Raw genomic sequence first — 18,238 nt, 5'->3', positions numbered from 1 at the left:
AACTTCTAAGAATGAGAGAGTAAATAGTAGAATTAAACTTTGTACTCCAAAGTGCAATTGATATACAAACAAAATCACAACAGACGTACCAATATTTATAAAAGGGTCTTTTAAAATTATGTCCCAAGTCAAAACTATTTTGAAATAAATAGACCTCAAAGTTGTTTTGGAAACTAATTAATTTTGGTAAATTAAGGAGTTCCCAGAAGTCCTTATTGTAAATTTTTTTATTTTAATAAGAATTTAAATAGATAAATCTACCCTAATTTCTATTTCCCCAATTTTTCACTCCACGCGACGAAGCGAATCATTCTTAGCCTCCCCATCTTCCCCAATTTCTCACTCCCCGTGATGAAGCGAATTGTTCTTCGCCTCCCCACCAAAGCGAATCATTGCTCTTCCCGTGCCTCCCCACCGAAGTGAATCGCCACCGCCGTGGATGACTTCCGTGGCCCCAACACCATCGAAGCGAATCACTGTTCTTCCACGTTACTGACGAAGTGAATCGTTCTTCCCGTGACTCCCCACCGAAGCAAAATCGTTGTTCTTTTGTGCCTCCCCACCGAAGCGAATCGCCACCGCCGTCGGCGACTGCCGTTGCCCGAACACCACCGCTGCTGCTCCTACAATTCCACCGGCAGGTCAATCCCCTTCTTCCTCCCCTTTCTTCTTCCTTCAATTCCTAAAGTACTTGAGGTAATTTCTTTGATTTTGATTAATTTTGTGTTAGGGTTCTAATTTCTGGACTTTGTTGGTGTCATTTGGTTTTCTAATATTGTGGTGGGCAGTGGAGGCAGAGTTAAGAAAATACAAATCTTTATTTCTATTTTATATGCATTTTTATTTGATTACTTTATTCGTAATTTGCTATATTATTTCCATTTTTACAGAAGATTTAAGGATAATATTATGCATAAATATTATGATTTAAGGATAATATTATGCGTAATATTATGATTTAAGGATAATATTATGCATAAATATTTCAATTTTCGATTTGGTGCATTTATACTATGCTTTTATAAGGATAATAAATTTGTGTATTGTCATTATTTTCATTTCAATTATATTATTTTCAGATTATGTTTTCATATCGAGATGGATTGTCCGGCCCTATTAACGATCGATTGCTTCATCTTCAATCGACACATCATTCTGAACATATTTGGAATGGTGAGTTGATTGATCATAAGTTTAGTCTTGTTTGTCCCGAAAGATATTGGACTAGTATATCCTCATTATGCCATCCCGAGGTTCTTGAAATATTGCATCGAATTGGATTTTATGGGGTATATAGAGTTGGACATGTTAAGCACGATCCTGGTCTTCTTACAGCATTAGTCGAGCGTTGGCGTCCTGAAACACACACTTTTCATTTTACATTTGGTGAGGCTACAATCACATTAGAGGATGTTGCTATGATATATCAATTACCCATTGATGGTAAACCCGTTGTTAGTGCTGCCATGTCTAGGCAAACTAGAGAAGAAGCTTCTGCCCTATGCATAGAGTTGTTACACTTGCCTCTTACACCGGAATACTTCAAACATGAACCTTGGATTTTACATTCTACTTTAAATAATCATTTGAAAAAGTTTCAAATTGATAATGATAGTCCTGAAGGGGTAGTAGAGTGTTGGACTCGTGGGTTTATGCTACTTATGATTATGGGTAGCATACTTCCCTCTTCAGATGATAGTAAGGTTAAACTAACTTACTTATCATATATACGAGCACTTGACCTCTCTGAGAAGTATAGTTGGGGCAGCGCTTGTCTTGCATGCTGATATCATAATCTTTGTTCGGCTGTTATTGGACAAGATAGAAGGAAGCTTAGTGGTCCACTCACATTATTGCAGGTATAATATGTTAAAAAGAAAATATGTTATGACTATATGTTTAAAAATATTATTATAACATGTTAAATATTTTATTCACGATATACTTTGTTATTTCAGGTTTGGGCATGGTCTAGACTATACATGCTAGCTCCTCGAATTAAATCCATTAAATCTATTGATCTTGACCCTTTGATACTTCCTAATGGTCTAGTACTACCGGCTGCTCCTTATGGAGCTAAGTACGCAAATTATTTATATTTTATTACGATCATCCTTATGTTAAAATTTCATTATTTGTGGTTCTTAATATAATGTATAATATCCATTTGTTTTGTAGGTGGAGTCGTGGTAAACATAATTTTGCACTAACCATGCATAATTGTGTATCTTCTATTCAGGATATTCTTGATCACGAAGGAGATGGGCAGGTATTTTAATTATAGTGCAAACCTTTTTGTGGTGTATTCATTTTAATCAATTTATCTATATAATACTGTATTTATTTTCCATACAACTTAATTGACGGCCTTATGAACCTAACTTGTACAATTCCTTACCACATTCTTGTCCTTCAACCTTGTTTCGGTATAAAAGACCTTTATTTTATGAGCGCTGCGTCGAGCATCTTCACTTAGATAGGGTACTTCGACAGTTAGGTTTAATTCAACATATTTCGGATAATCCATCAATAGTGGAGAATAGGAACACACATAGTTCTTCACGAGGCTCAGACGCTAGAAATTGGTTGCGAATTTATGAAATATATATTCAACAGTGGTATGAGCCTAACTTGGTGATTGGTGAATCAAACTTGCATGATACGCCGTATACTCCAGAATATCTTCAGTGGTATAGAACTCATTCCAGAAGATTTATTTATAATCCTGAATTGCGTTCACGGATTGGCTATCCACCTGGGCTACCATCTTACAATCATTTTGCAGTAAATTTGTTCTTTATTTAACGCAATCTAATTATTGCATTTTGAAGAAATTATAATAATTATTATTTTTTGTGTATGTTAATCAATTGAGGCGTGCAGTCTAGTCCAAAACATTATTGACGTTTCACAAGATCGAGCAAAATTGGACATTTGAATCATATGAAACTACTTTCATAAATGATGATCAAGTCCACCTAAGTCCGGATCTTTATATTCACAGTGATTCTATTCACGCATTTGAGACTGGTGAAGGTAGTGGCATGCACGAAAGCATAACTACACCTTATGAAGGTAATATGGCTAATTTTGATTATTCACCACTTTTGGAATGTCACCGTGTGCAATCTCAAGGACGTGTACTTGATAACTCACATATTGAATGTAATATTGTTGAATCCTCATGTCCTCAAATTCAACGAGTACTTCGTAGAAGCACTCATGAAAGTCATCCACCAAATTGTGGTACCGGAGGCCACAAAGGACATTGACATGAATGCAAGTGTTTGTCTGTATGTGTCTCTTGATTTGTATGTGCATGTAGATAGACTTGGATATTTGTTTAATGTAGTTGGATATTATATTTTTAGTTGGAATGTTATTTAAATTAATTGGATATTATATTTGTACATATTGTAATGTTATTATCAAGAATGTTTGTTTGTATAATATGTACAAGTATTGTATGCTGAATAATAATAATAATAATAATAACAACAAAATTAATAATAATAATAATAATAATAATAATAATAATAATAATAATAATAATAACAACAACAACAACGACAGTAATAATAATAATAATAATAATAATAATAATAATAATAATAATAATAATAATAATAATAATAATAATGCCAGCAACAATAACAACAACAATAATAATAATAATAATGGCAACAACAACAATAATAATAATAATAACAACAACAACAACAACGGCAATAATAATAATAATGATAATAATAATGACACATAATAATATCATGGTAATTTTTTGATAAAAAAAAAAATTATCTTACAAGCATAAGCATACGAAAATGAAATGACATCAAATTATATATTTTTCTCTGGATATTTGTTCAAAGTTAAATCAACAACAGCTGCATATCTTGCATATGTTCATCAAACCTGCATAATAAAATGACATCAAATTATGTTCCGAACAAATTATTGTTCAAACAAAAAAAAAAAGAAAATTCGAAATTTTACTTTGATATTTTTCGCAAGCCATAACGATTTCTCTTCATAAAGTTGGTTATTTGCTTCATCGCATTTTCCTCCATCTTCAACCTATACATATATACATTTCAAAAATTATGATTACTGGCCAACATTATATTTTTAATATATCCCTATAATAATTATATGCAAAAAAAAAAACTTACTTCCACTAAATGTAAGTCAATAGTTGCGACTCGATAATGCTTCCTCGGCCGCTTTTGATTGCGCTAGTTGCCTCACACGTATTTGGCCCTGATCCATTTCATTTCGAATGCGTGTAGTGCGATCATGACCTCTTCTTTTAATCCTACGTTGGGTAGGATTGTATACCAATTGAACCGAAGCTGATTCCCAAAATGACTCATCAGGATATGCATGAAATTGAACAGTATATGTGTTTATCCATGAATCAATTGAGTAATAGTCACGCACGTATCGTTTTCCATTCAAATGGAACATACGACACACCTCTAACATATGTGAACATGGTACCCCATCTAATGCCCATCGACCACAAGAGCAAAACTCTTTTTTAATCGAAACAATATGTTTTTTTGATACCTGGCCAACACTATCAAGTGTAAATACCTTTGCCTCATATTCATCTTCATTTAACATCACTGCAATATGTTTTAGGCTTTTTTGCTCTGAGTCAAGATACTTTGTGCGTGCCCATGGGGACCACTCATAACCAGAGTCTTGCTTATCTCGAGCATCATGAAGTCGTTTAACGAAAAAAGCAACAACTCGATTGTACGTCAATTGTACAAGAGCAGTGATAGGTAGTCGTCGAGCCCCTTTCAATACTCCATTGATGCATTCAGAAAAATTGGTTGTCAATATACCATGTCGCCACCCTTCATCGTAGGCAAATGTCCATTTACTCTTCTCAATTTTTATAAGCCAATCATAAGCTGCCGGCTTCAAAAGCTGGATTGTCGCAAATGTTTTGTTAAACTCTAACGGATCAATGGATGCTCCTGCCCTCCAACACATATCTTTCAACCTTACATCTTTAATTTTTTGGTTGAAGTTAGAACATATATGCCGAAGGCAAAATCGATGCCGACCACGAGGTGGGTGAAATGTAGGAATACGATCAACTGCATTCGTGATTCCAACATGTCTATCTTAAATTAGACATGTATGATATCTATCCTGCACAATATACCTGCATACAAAATAATCAAATAAATATCATTACTACAATTTTCAAAATATATATAATTTACAACCTAATAAACTAAATTACCTGCTTACTAGCTGGAGAAACCACATCCAAGATTCAGTACTCTCTGCATCAACAATGGCAAAGACTAATGGCAACACATGATGGTTGGCATCTATAGTAGCAGCAATCAACATAACATGCTTGTATTTTGCATATAAATGAGTCACATCCACACTAATCAAATTCCGAAAATGACGGTATGCCTCAATACAAGGTCCGAATGCCCAAAACACATATCCTAATGTGTATTTCTCTTGATGCGCTACTTCTACATGGGCCCACTCAAAAATTGTATTCGGTATGTACTTTTGAAGTGTCTTTATATAAGCTGGAATTTTTGTACCGAACTCTCCCATGTCCCATAAACATGCTCAATTGCATATTTTAATCCATGCCATGCCTTTGAATAAGATATATCAAAACTATATTCTATTTTCACTGCTCTTTTCACATTCGCTAGCTCGTATGCCGGATTTCTACTAACAAACCCTTTCAACAAATCCGCTATCATGTTAACATCCAAGTTGCTATGCTCCAAGGATGCATTATCCGGAATACACGTGTGATCAGGCATCACCGTAATAACTTGCCAACATTCCAAGTGTGGCTTATATGATGCAGTCACACCCCACCCACAACAATTTTTTCCATAATGCTTACATTTTACCCGAAAACTGTATGGGTGCTCTTCGTCACCGTATATTCTCTCCCGACCACTCGCACCGAGTAATCCTTTATAGCCATTTGCATTTGCTTTTTATCATTGAATGTTATCCCAGAAATCATAACAACATTATTTTTTGTGTACACATTCCATTTGAAACTAGGAGTATCGTATGTATCTTGTAGAAACTCTTCCCGAGGCAAATTCTGAAAAAAATTCAGTCGAGCGATGTTCAACCTCACCCCCTGAAAGTGGTATGGTGTGTGTTTCGTGACATCTCGATGACCCTAGATTTGGCCATTCTACAACACCAGTATTTTCTCTGTCATCATTTTTTCCCCTGCTATTTCATCATCTGATTCTGACAGTGATTCTGGCTCACTACATTCATCTTCACCGATTCCCTCACAATCAACATCTAATATTAGTAAATCATCACTTGTTGGATCATGTATTCTGTTGTAATCCACACTAGGAGCATCAACAATTGCATTTTCAGAATTTATTTGGAATTCAACAAATAATTCCAAACACTTGTAATCATTGGTAGATTCAAGAAATGCTCGAGATTAACCGTAGTGATGGTAATTAACCTCGATAATTGAATACCATGGTTATGTGTCCAACTGTATGGCATTTTCAAAATAATAGAATACTGACGTCGATCTTTTCCGGTCGCATTAAAAATAATACCTTCTAAATCTTCAAGTGTACTATTACGTCCAATAAAAGTCATATATTGAGGATTACAGTCATAATCTATTATTCCTGAATTGCGAATAATATTTCCACCCCAATATAATAAAATATCAATATTGCTATTGACACTGGACATTTATTCAAAAAGATAATAATAAACTATTAATGCTACATTCATAAACAAACACATAAAATTATATAAAAATTAAAAAAATTATATTTTTCATATTAAAATTATCAATATCAAAATAAATAAACAGTAAATAATACAACACGATAAATATATAATGCATAATATTGTATAAATATATGAAATTTTTTCTAACATTTTATGAAACTAACAAAATATTCTAAATCCATCCAATTTTTTTTTTTAATAATACATAAAATTTACATGAATACATATAAGAAATATTGAAGAAAATAAAAAGGAAAAGAAAAACAAAAAGAAAACTTACCGAGGAGGATGAAGTTGTGGAGAAAAAAATTATCGTATGAAAAGTTGTGATACAATGAATGAAAAAAAGAGTGAGAATATTTGTGTTATGAATAAAGGAGTTCCCAAAACTTCTTAAATTGACATTCAAGAGTTATGAGAACTCTTGAAATTGCTATTAAATTCAGGTTGGTGTGGGCTATAAGTATCTACGCCAAAATGGAGTTCTCAGAACTTCTTAATTTTGCAATCAAAGAATTTTGCTAACTCCTCAATTTATCAAAATTAAATAATTTATAGAACTAGTATGAAGTCTATTTTTTTAAAAAAATAGTTTTGACTTAGGACATTATTTTTAAAAACCGTTTATAAAGATGGTAAAGTACGTATAAATATTTTTCACCTCTATGTGACTTTACACATTTGCCTCCGCAATTGGGTTTTTTTAAAAAATGACTCAAGTCAAACATTGTTTTAAAAATCTAGTCTTGAAAGGAGTTTTGAAAACTACTATATTTATAAAATGTAAGAGTTTTAAAAACTCTTAAATATAAAAATATAAGAGTTTTGAAGTAGTTTTAAAAACTCTTATATTTTTAATCATAGGAGTTTTTGAGAACTCCTGTACTTTTAAAAATAATTGACCAATTATTTATTTTTATAATCTTGTAAAAATCAGATAACAATCCGTCTTTAAAAAAATTATAAAATGAAGGATTGATAAATTATTTATATATTTATTTTATTCAAAAAAATATTTGAGATATTTTATCATTTTTATTTGTATAAAATTTGCATTATTGAGTTCATATTTACAATCAAATATCAATTTTGGACGAAAATGGTGTTTCGTGCAAATTTTACATTAACACAATGAAGTTTCACGTAATAAATAAAACACCTTCGGAGTGTTTTATGCATTTTAACTAAAACACAATGGAGTTTTATGTAATATAATTTACCCTTTAAACTTTCTTAAATAATTTTGTTGTATTTCAAATATTTATATATGGCATGTCTTTCATTTCTTAAGTGGATTTTCTTTTCAAAAAATCATACATGAGGGTATTATTTTTTAGACTAAATTATTTTATAATCTTTATACAATATTTTGTTTTATATTGTTAGTAAGCTATTTTTCTTATATAATATATATTTTTTTGTATGATTACAATATTATTTTTATATGATATTTATTTTGGCGTAAGTTTTAATAAGTTAGTTGTTTAGTATTTGTAGATTGTATTTTGTAATATCTTATTGTTTATTTTGGTATAATTTCTAAGTTTATATTTATTGTATTATCTAAATGTATAATGCATTTATGTGAATTTTTTATAATATTATTTTTATATATTGCTTATTTTGGTATTAATTGTTTATTTTATATACAATATAAAACAAAATATTGTATAAAAATTATAAAATAATTTAGCCAAAAAAATAATACTTGGAAATTGGATATTTGAAGAGAAAATTTGCTTTAAAAACGAACACACCATACACAAAATTTGGAATATGGTAGTTTAAGAGTTAAAAGTAAAAAATATAAAAGTTATCAAAACTCCTATAATCAAAATATATAAGAGTTCTGATGAGTATTTTATATGAAAATTTTTTCAAAACTCCTAAATTACCAATTACAGGAGTTTTGAGAAATCTTATAATCTTTCTATGTTGATGACATTCAATGTGACCGTACGATGTAGTTGGAAGAGAAAATAAAAATTTCGAAAATCTCTATATTTAGTATATTCAATGTGACCGTACGATGTAGTTGGAAGAGAAAATAAAAATTTCGAAAATCTCTATATTTAGTATTTTGAGTGTTTTCAAAACTTCTATTATTTTGTATATAATAATTTTGAAAACTCCTTTGAGAGCTAGATTTTTAAATGGTACTTTTAGGCCATTTTTTTAAAAGGTCATTTCTTTTCTTTCTTTCATCTTCCGTTTTGCCGCACTGCCAATTGAGACGCCGTGGCTATTCGTGTTTCCTTTCTTCTTCTTCACATGCGTTTCTATTGTCGTCGGTCTGGTGAATTTAATTTGTATAATCTGCTTCATCTTCGTCTACTTTATCGGCACCATCGCATTCATCTTCCGCAAAACGGCAAATCATCTAGCAAATCCAGTTCAGAAAATGTACGCATCGACGCTTTTACTTTATATTATCAGCTACTTGTATGTATAGATTGGATTTTCATTGGAGAAAATTTCATCCAGTTACATGAAATCGTTGGGCATATCTTTCATAAATGGATATTGGTGGAGTTAAAACTTAATTGTCCTTTTTATTTTGATACTGAAGGTTTCTTCAAAAGTAGTGTTGCAAAGTCAAATCTCTATATGATAACAGGTTTATCTGATCGATGATTTATTTTGTTAATAAAATTTAAATTGAGTAGCTGGGTTAAACATTTTGAACACGAAATTTGATTTGATTTGATTTCTCCCTGATGTGATGAGTTCTGTGCTTAGTATATTCAATCTCCCCGACACGGTTAGTTACTTTTCCTGTGTTTGTTTGAAGGATCGGGAAGTATTTATACTATTCATACTAATTTTTTTCCTCAAAAATATTAAATTAAACATTTATTTTTTATTTTTATATTATTTTAAAAATCAATTTTACATTCAAAATATCCCATCCATACTTATTTATATCACCTCGTACCACTATTCCAATTCAATTTTTTCACTATTTAAATTTCTACTTAAAATCCAGACTCCCAGACAATCACACCCTAATCTTCATTGGTTGTTGAGAAATGTGAGTGATTATTGTGTGAGGCCATGGTTTGTTTCTTAAGGTTGTCCTGGGATTAACTAAAGATCGGTATCCACATATTATACTCTCTTCGTCATTCAAATTTATATTCATTTTCTTTTTTGGGTTGTTATCAAAAAAATATTCTCGTAAGTAAAAAATTATTACACTTATGTACTTATTTTTTACTATAAAAAAGCAAAAGTAACAATTATCACTCATTTTTATTAAAACTCGTGCACGATCAAATGAACGTATATTTGCATAACAGATGGATTATTAAGTTAAGGAAGCTGCGTTGGGTGGGTTGGTGATGTTATGTAAAAGTATTGTGGCGGATGATCGGAGTTTGATTGATCGAAGGCCATTTTTGTGTTGGGGGGATGCAGAGACCTCTGTCCAAGGGGGTGCTGTTCTTCCCGCGGTATGATATTGTCATTGTTAATCAATATTGTTTCTTGCTATATTTCTAATACTTGTTTGATTAATTCAGCATCGGACGAAGAAAATAGCTTTGATACTTTATTACGAACCATTTCTGATGAACTTTACTATCATCATTCATTTTTGCTATTAGATATCCATATTCGGAATTTATAAAAAAGCAAAAGTCGAAAATATATAAAGGTTAACTCCTCCCTAACTCACTCAATTTCTTTCTCAATAATGAATCTTCTTTATATCATTTTATTGATAGCACTTGTCTTGCTTCTATATATGTTTGTTACCATACTAAATTGGATAACTTATTTTGAAAGAATCTATGCGCTGCATGTGTTTGATTTTGTTCTAACCAATGTAAAATGCTTCTAAGTGATTTTGTGTAGTTGTTAGAGTGTATGTGTATATATCGATATTTTTTTATAGTATCATTCACAATAATGCTTGAGTTTATTGAATGTACAAAGCCAACGTAGAATGGTGAATTGAATGATATATCGATCCGATTTATGGTGTGTTTGTTGGGTAGTTAATTAAATAGGTGAAAGAGGAATAAATTATTTGTCTCATATTTTATTTGATTAATTTATTTTTACTTGAAAAAATAAATAAATAAATAAATAATCAAATAAATCGTTTGTTGCAACTGAATGCAACGTGCAGTAGATGTGGTCAATTTTTTCTCTACACGTGATTAAATACAAAATATGTTGAAAGATATAATATATATATATAATATTCATTATGAAAATTTATCTTTCATTCTAATTCGGTTTTCAGAATCTGTTATTCCGTTCACAATTGGCTCTATCATGTGAGGTGATCGGTGGAGGGTCGAATTCGCTTGAAGGAAACCGCATGCTACGCAATAGTCGAATTTGATTTCGCATCTATCTGATTTTGTATTTTCGGATTTCGCCGTATCTCAGATTTCATCAAATTAATTTCCAAAAGCGTTTACTCGTAAGATTTTAGTTTAGAATTTTGATTTTGAATAGTAAAATTTTAAATTTAAATAGTTGTTTCATGCTATATTAATATATTGATTTGATAGTGATTATAAAATAAATTTTAATGTAATATAATAAATAAAAAATAAATAAATATTTAAATTGATATTTTTTTAAAAAAATAAATAAATTAATAAAATTAAATACAAAATTTTACAAGTAAATACACTGTTGAGATTAGATTTATTTTTGTACTCATCAATATCCAAAACTAAATCAATTTCAAATCTAGAATTTGTAAATACTTGACTTGTACTTGTTTTGCTCAAATTATCTATTCTCAATTTTTTTTTCTACCATTTCTATTCCCTCCAATAAAATTGTGACATATGTTCTAATAAAAAAAAGTGAATAAAAATAGGATTTATGACTTATGTATTTTTTTATCATATCTTTATTATTTAATTCCTTTTTATCTTAAAAAAAAATGATACTGAAAATTAGTTTTAAATTGTTCATGTTTTTCAATTTTTATTACATTAATTTATTTTTTTTTGTAAAAAATATTGTTTTATAAATATATCACTAAAAATTAAAATACAATAAATTCTTAAAATATTATTTATATAAAAAAATTTCAATTTAAATAGTAAATAAAATATTTCAAGGATTTACATTTTCATTTATAAATTTTATTTTAATTTTGAATGTTGTATTTTATGGAAAAATTAATAGTACTAGTATAATTTTTTACAAAAACAATTATGTCTAAATTACATTTTTATTTAAGTTATTTTTTGCTGTAATTTTTTATTACATTATTTTACAATTTTTGAAAAAGTATATACTATTATTCTTAAACACTATATAACATTAAAATATTATAAAAATTCGATATAAATATTGTATTTTAGTTCACTTAGTATTTTCTTGTTGGAACAATTATTATAAATATTATTTAAAAATACAATATATATTAACACAATTTACAATATATATTTTATTACTCATAAAAAAATTAATAATTCAATACAATATTATTTTTGACATTAATAATGTAATATTTTATATTTAATATTAAAAATAAATCCATCCAAAGTCACAAAATAAACAAACTCAATAATAGTTTTGTGTGTGTGAATTGGAAAAGAAATGTCCAGAAATATTTGATTTGTTAGCTCTAAGATTTTCTTAGATTTCATATTATATATAATATTACATTTGTCTACAAAATTTATCTATTTTTATGTTAGACGCAAAAATGTAAATATAATGATTGTTATATAATAATAATATAGTATATAAGTTGGTAAGTATATATAATATATGTGTATGTATGTGTGTTGTATATGTATGTGTGCTCTAAGTATATTATATATATATATATATGTGCATATAAGGCACTATCTATATATTAATATATATATATATATGATACGTAGTAGTAGTGTAATTAATGAGAAGCGAGAGAGAAAGTTGTAAATGTGGACCAAATTGATATATATTTTCAAGGACATTAAGTTATACATATATATAGATTCTTTTAGCCAATTACAAACATCCACACCTAGTATACGTATATGCCAACAAAACGTTACGTATTCAATTGTTGTACAACACTCCCCCTTGGATGTTTTATACAAAGAATGTGCCTCGTTAAAACCTTACTATAAAAAAACCCTGTGGGAAAAAATCATAGTGAAGGAAAAAGAGTACATCATTCTTGTATTAATGCGCTCCCCCTGTTTTGGACTTTATTTGATGTCTTTCATCCGACGCATTCCAATTCCTTGTGTGGATATATCCAAAATATCCAATTTTTTTGAATATGGTGAGTCATGGACCTCAACCAAACGCATTCACGACTGGCTTCGTGAATTGCTAAAACCTCAGCATGGTTTGAAGAAGTAGTTGTTATCGTCTGTTTAGCAGATCTCCAAGAGATCGCGGTTCCACCACAAGTAAACAAATAGCCAGTTTGAGATTTTGCTTTGTGTGGATGAGAAAGATAACCAGCATCAGCATAACCAATTAATTCATTTCGAGATTCACTCGAGTAAAATAAACCGAAGTCATAAGTCCCCAAAAAAATATAACGAAAAATGTGCTTGATACCATTCCAATGGCGCTTTGTGGGGGATGCGCTAAACCTGGCCAGTAGATTTACTGGAAAAGATATATCTGGCCTGGTACAATTTGCGAGGTACATTAATGCGCCAATAGTGTTGAGATATGGTACTTCGGGGCCAAGTATTTCTTCATTTTCTTTTCTTGGTCTAAATGGATCTTTACTGGGATCAAGGGATCTGACCACCATTGGTGTACTCAGAGAGTGAGATTTATCCATATAAAATTATTTTAATACCTTTTGGGTATATGTGGATTGATGGATAAATATTCCATTGTTCATATGATCCACCTGTAATCCCAGACAATATTTTGTCTTTCCAAAATCTTTGATCTCAAATTCTTTCTTTAGATATTCAATTGCAATTTGGATCTCTTCAAGAGTTCCAATTAAATTGAGATCATCAACATATATAGCAATAATGACAAAATTTGATCCATTTTTTCTTTATAAAGACGCATGGGCATATTGGATCATTAGTATAACCTTCTTTTATTAAACATTCGCTAAGACGGTTATACCACATTCGCCATGATTGTTTAAGTCCATACAATGATTTTTTCAATTTGATGGAATATGATTCTCTTGGGTTTAATTTGTATGCTTCAGGCATATTGAATCCCTCAGGAACTTTCATATAAATATCAGTATCCAATGAGCCATAAAGATATGCAGTAACTACGTCTAAATGACGCATATCGAACTTTTCTCTCACTGCTAGGCTCACAAGGTATCTAAATGTTATTCCATCAACAACTGGAGAGTATGTTTCATCAAAATCTACTCCAGGCCTTTGTGAGAATCCCTGAGCTACAAGACGGGCTTTATATCTCACAATTTTATTATGCTCATTTCTTTTTTGTACAAACACCCATTTGTATCCAACTGGTTTTATATCATCTAGTGTTTGAACAATTGGTCCGAAGACCTCTCTTTTGTTTGATGAGTCAAGCTCTGATTGAATTGCATTTTTCCATTTTGGCCAGTCATTTCTTTGCCGACATTCATGAACCTATTTTGGCTCTGGATCCTCGTTTTCTTCCATTATATCTAAACTGTATGCGAAGGCATTATCAATAATTGCCTCTTTACGGTTCCAACATTTTCTTGAAGTAACATAGTTAGTTGAGTTTTCAATAATCTCATCATGTTCTTCAAGATCGTGCTCTTCTTGAGCAATTATTTCAGGGTTGACTTCCTCGTTAGATTGAGGTTTATCAATGTCATTCATGATATTTTCATGATTATCATCATTAATTCCTCTTTTCTTTCGAGGATGTTTATCTTTGGAACCAAGTAGTCTACCACGCTTTAAGCGTGTCGCTGATTCATTAGCACTTGCAATTTGTCCATCAGGGACAATTATTTTAGCCGGAGCATTAGCAGCTTGGATATATGATCGAGTGACTTTGCTCGAGTCATTGAATGCATCCGGTAACTGATTTGCAATATTTTGCAAATGTATACTGCGTTGAACTTCTAGTTCACATTGCTTTGTACGAGGATCACAAAAATTCAATAGGATTTTCCAATTAACATCCCTTTTCGGTTCGTTTTTGTCTCCCCCTAATGTCGGAAAATATGATTCGTCAAAATGACAATCTGCAAATCTTGCAGTGAATAAATCACCCGTCATAGGTTCAAGATATTTTATAATTGACGGTGATTCATATCCGACATAAATTCCCAATCTACGTTGAGGACCCATTTTGTACGTTTGGGGGGTGGAATAGGAACATAAACAGCACACCCGAAAATACGTAGATGAGATATATTTGGTTCGTGACCAAATACTAACTACATTGGGGAATAGCTATGATAGCTTGTCGGCCTCATTCTTATAAGTGTTCCTGCGTGTAAGATTGCATGCCCCCAAGCTGAAACGGGCAACATAGACCTCATCAGTAATGGTCTAGAAATCAATTGCAATCTTTTAATTAGTGATTCTACCAGGCCATTTTGTGTATGAACATGAGCAACTGGGTGCTCTACATTAATTCCTATCGACATGCAATAATCATCAAATGCATTCGATGTATATTTACCAGCATTATCCAAACGTATAGTCTTAATTGGATTATCGGGGAATTGTGCCCGTAATTTAATAATTTGGGCAAGCAATCTCGCAAATGCCATATTGCGAGTAGATAATAAACAAACATGAGACCATCTCGTAGATGCATCAATAAGCACCATAAAATATTTAAATGGCCCACACGGTGGGTCTATTGGTCCACATATATCCCCGTGTATTCTTTCCAAAAATGTAGGTAATTCAATACCTACTTTAGCTGGTGATGGCCTGGTTATCAATTTTCCCTGAGTGCAGGCAACACATGTTAACTCATTTGAATTTAACACTTTTTGACCTTTTAATGAATGGCCATGCGAATTCTCAATTATTCGCCTCATCATTATACTGCCAGGATGCCCAAGGCGATCATGCCATATTTGAAAATCAGTAGTCCTTTGATCTACCGTGAGGTGTGTTTCAACAACACCTAATCTGGCATAATATAAGCCAGTAGAGAGTGAGGGTAATCTCTCAATGATGCATTTCCTTTTATCAATGATATTGGTGATCAATAAAAATTCACCATCGGTATCACTCATAGTTTCAATGTGATAACCATTTTTCCGAATGTCCTGAAAGCTCAGTAAATTTCTTTGAGCTTTAGTGGCCAACAGTGCATATTGTATCACAATTTTCTTCCCCGCGGGGAGAAATATAATGGCTTCTCCAGAGCCTTCAATTAATTTCGCACTGCCACTTATTGTATTGACATTCATTCTTTCCCTTTTCAAATGGGAGAAATATTTTTCATGTTTCAATATAGTGTGTGTCGTTGCACTGTCAATGAAACACATATTTGCATCATTTTGTTTGGCATCCATTTAACCTTCAAATATAAATAAACACAATATTAATAAAGACAGATATAAGTATTACAAAAAGGTAGTGTGCGATAATTTAAATATTACAAAACATAATGTAAAATGACATAATATGTCTATCACTGGGGGTTTGCTGGATCTACGACAAAATCCGCTATATCAAGATGCGTTGTGTCGTAATCCAAAAGATCATCATCGGGGTCGTCATCGTTATCAACGTGATTAGTCTCGACCTCCTTCCCCTTTTTTCTGCAGTGAGGCTTGATAAAGATCGGCTAGGTGTTTAGCTGTTCTACCGGTATTGGCCCAATGGCCTTCAATGCCACACCGGTTACAAATGCCAATTTGCCTATTTCCCTGTTTAGCCTTTTCGGCTATATCCCCATGTTGGGGTTTACTCTGCATCCTGTTAATGTCAAAACTGCGGCGATTGTAAGGGGTATATCGACCGCGTTGACTCTCACGACCGCGACCACGTCCACGGCCTCTACCACGTCCTCGGCCTCGTTCAGAAAATGTCACGTTCGCTTCAGGGAACAGACTGGAACCAGTGGGCCGGGACTGATGATTTTTCATCAGTAACTCATTATTTTGCTCAGATAATAAAAGACATGCAATGAGCTGTTAGTACTTTTGAAAGTTTTTCTCACGATACTGTTGTTGCAGCACAACATTCGAAGCATGAAAGGTAGAGAAGTCTTCTCCAATTTATCATTCTCAGTAACATTTTCTCCGCAGAGTTTCAACTGAGATGTAATCTGATGGATAGCAGAGTTGTACTCTGTAACAGTTTTAAAATCCTGCAGTCGCAGGTTAAGCCAATCATGTCGGGCTTTGGGGAGAGTGATATATTTCAAGTGCCCAAATCTCTCCCTCAATTCATTCCACAAATCAAGTGGATCTTTCACCGTCAAATATTCAGACTGTAGAGGAATGTCTAAATGATGATGGATGAAAATAATAGCCTTAGCCCGATCTTGGTTTGTAGCCGTATTTTCACTGGCAATTGTATAAACAAGGCCCATAGAAACCAGATGCATTTCTACATCCAGGGACCAAGTCAGAAAATTATTGCCGGTGAGAGACAGAGGTTTAAAAGAAAATTTTGCAAAATTTTCCATAGTTTAGAAAATAGATAATATAGATAATATAAAAATAAAACTTACCAAAAATAAAATAGGCAAGAGCCTCGTGCTGATAACGTGTTATATAATAATAATATAATATATAAGTGGGTAAGTATATATAATATATGTGTATGTATGTGTGTTGTATATGTATGTGTGCTCTAAGTATATATTATATATATGTGCATATAAGGCACTATCTATATATTAATATATATATATATGATATGTAGTAGTAGTGTAATTAATGAGAAGCGAGAGAGAAAGTTGTAAATGTGGACCAAATTGATATATATTTTCAAGGACACTACGCTATACATATATATAGATTCTTTTAGCCAATTACAAACATCCACACCTAGTATACGTATATGCCAACAAAACGTTACGTATTCAATTGTTGTACAACAATGATCTTTTAATATGAAAATAAGATAAGATAAAAATAAATTGTGATATTATTAGAAATTTATTGAAAAATAATTTTTTAAAAAATAATAGTGGGATAAGTAGAAAACATAATAATAAATTAGTTATTATTTGTTAAAGTATGAATAATAAATTTATAAATAAATAAAATTATTTATTATAAATAAATTATATACAATTTTAACATACGACAAAAGAAATAAAAAAATAATAAATAGTGGCATTATGTTAGCTCTAGATGTACATATTTTTTGTTTATCATTTGCTTTTTACGTATTGATATTTGAGTATCAATTATTATATCAAAACATAGTACAAATCAGTCACTCCCGACGCCTCAGATCACCTGCCACACATAGTTCATATAAATCAGTCAATTATTTTTTAAACTCAATCATTTTAAGTATATCATATAAAATTTTAAAGTTAATAATACATTTAAAACTATTATGATATGTTA

At 31.2% G+C, this 18,238-nt stretch overlaps 1 long non-coding RNA gene across 1 annotated transcript; it reads left to right on the top strand.

Annotated features, from left to right (window-relative positions):
• Positions 1–1,961: 1,961 nt before the first annotated feature.
• On the top strand, positions 1,962–3,378 carry LOC127250204 (uncharacterized). Its single transcript, XR_007838578.1, has 3 exons — positions 1,962–2,080; positions 2,179–2,269; positions 2,884–3,378. It is a non-coding gene; the product is annotated as an uncharacterized LOC127250204 (long non-coding RNA).
• The last annotated feature ends 14,860 nt before the right edge of the window (positions 3,379–18,238 follow it).

This window comes from Andrographis paniculata, unplaced genomic scaffold (assembly GCF_009805555.1).
Source record: "Andrographis paniculata isolate CXL003 unplaced genomic scaffold, ASM980555v1 Contig11END, whole genome shotgun sequence".
Taxonomy (NCBI): domain Eukaryota; kingdom Viridiplantae; phylum Streptophyta; class Magnoliopsida; order Lamiales; family Acanthaceae; genus Andrographis; species Andrographis paniculata.
The sequence above is the reverse complement of the archived record's forward strand: the minus strand, read 5'-3'. Positions and strand labels throughout refer to the sequence as shown.